At 36.6% G+C, this 2,159-nt stretch overlaps 1 pseudogene; it reads right to left on the reverse strand.

The window, feature by feature from the left end:
• Positions 1-657: 657 nt before the first annotated feature.
• Positions 658-1,167, reverse strand: LOC114396109 (annotated as a pseudogene).
• Positions 1,168-2,159: the final 992 nt, after the last annotated feature.

A 2,159-nucleotide genomic window follows, 5' to 3' on the forward strand; every position in this document is an offset into this window, starting at 1 on the left:
ACAACTCCAAGATTCCCTAATGCAAGTTCATACTAAAGCCTTTTTCAATCAATTGACCAATGCTGATGAGATTATTTTTCATTGCTGGAACATAAAAGACATCTTTGATCATTGCCTGGTTGCCATCCTTTCTCCTGATCAAAATGTCTCCAGTGCCTTCTGCTTGTATAATCTAGTTGTCAACAAACATAAAGCCTTGTAGTTTTTCTTCTTATTCTCATTATATGCCACCTTCTATTCTTTTGTAGCATCGTCTGCAAGCGGTGAATACCCTTTCTCCACGATCTCAAGGACTTCTTGATACCCAACTATCACCTTCATATGTGCATACCACCGATGCCAATTCTTGTCGTTGAGGATCGATAGATTTGCCAGAAGATTGCCACCGTCTTGACCCATCCTTGATCTTGGATTCCTAGAATCGTTAAGGCTCTTGATACCACTTGTTAAGGAAAAGAGAAAGAAAGCAAGAAATAAATGGTTTATTCTGTGAAAGGTACAAAGTTACATACACATATGCATGTTCACGAGCCTTTTATTTATAACAGAAAGTCTGTATACCCCATGTGTCTAAAACAGAGAAATAACTACCACTAATAGGAATTACTATTCTAACAGGTTGGCCAAATGGGACCTCAGCCTTTAAAAATTTCAGGTCTAGATAATGCTCTTGGATAGCTTTGAAAAATTGAGCTTCTTAAGACGACTTGCCAAAGGTGTAGCCCAAGCCTTTTCTGCATTCCCATATTTTATGTCCACAATTTCAACAATGTCAGGTATCTTTTTATCCTTTTTCTCCCTCACTGGAGTTCTTACCATTGAACATTTATCAGAACCCAATATGGATATTCTCTATGTATTTCTGCCATTAATTTTTGTTTTTTGGGGCATGCCATTGCCAGGTCCTCTATGGTTTGTAATTTTACTGCTTCCACTGCTACCGACTTCAATTGATGATTTTCTTTGTTGTAGTCTTTTTTGGGTTGTACTGCCATAGGGAATAGAAACAAGAAGTGTTTGAGTTTTACTTCTTGTTGAAGATACCTGCTTCTTTGATGCAGAAGAGATGTCATCCAATTCCCTTGTCATTAAGGAACTGATTGTTGCAGTGGTGCTTAGATTGATGGATCCTCCTCCACCTTTTATACCTTACAGACTCTGAGCCATGCTCCTATTAGTAACACCTCCAATTCAAGATCCAAATGTTCCAGTCTTTGAGATGAATGTTCCCAGTAGAATTATTCAATGATCTGTTACACTTAAAAATTAGTGTCACCCTATGATTTGAGATGTAAAGTCATAATTTTCTTACAAATTATTTGGTTTGGTCTGTCTTTCATGTATTAAGACTATATTTGGATAAATTTCTCTACAAATACTTATAGGAAAATAAAATATGAAAGTAAATGAATTGAACTTCTCTCATACAATAAAATCATCTTATACACTTTAACATAATGAGTAGGTATTTTAAAAGCTCACACAATGTGTTTTAATTATTAAACACTAAAATATATTAAAAGCAAAACAACACATAAACCTGAGGTTCAATTGCATGCGAATTAACAATATATCACATGTATGATGTCTAGTAATTCTATGTAATGCTACACCATGAAGGGAAAATTTGTCTCTAGTGCTTTCAATCCCCCAAATCGGTCCACACACCACACCACACTACACCAAATCATTCAACTAAAACCATGAACAAAAAAGAAAAAGCAAAAAAAGAAAATAAATGATTGCAAAATAATAAAAATTCAGACCCATGATTTAGTTGTTAGATAGATAGACACATACCTCCACAAACAATGCCGAACAAAAAACAAAATCCCAAGAACACCAACACCACTCTACTCAACTCAAGTTGTTTACTGTCAATCGGGAATGCCAAGCTTCTTAACAACAACAACACTATCACAAAAACACTATTCTACTCCATTGAAATGATGTCGTTTCACCCAAACCATAGACTCACTCCTCTACCAACAACACCACTACTAAAGCCCTAGCTCAACACCACCACCGCCACCACAAAGCCCCTCAACCCTATGCTCCTCACCATGCACCTCTCTGACCCCAAATCTAAAACACTAATCCCCAATTCCACACCAATCATCATGGACCAAACCTTTCTTTTATCTGACGAGCTTCTCCTC

The sequence above is a fragment of the Glycine soja genome, chromosome 18, assembly GCF_004193775.1.
Source record: "Glycine soja cultivar W05 chromosome 18, ASM419377v2, whole genome shotgun sequence".
NCBI lineage: Eukaryota > Viridiplantae > Streptophyta > Magnoliopsida > Fabales > Fabaceae > Glycine > Glycine soja.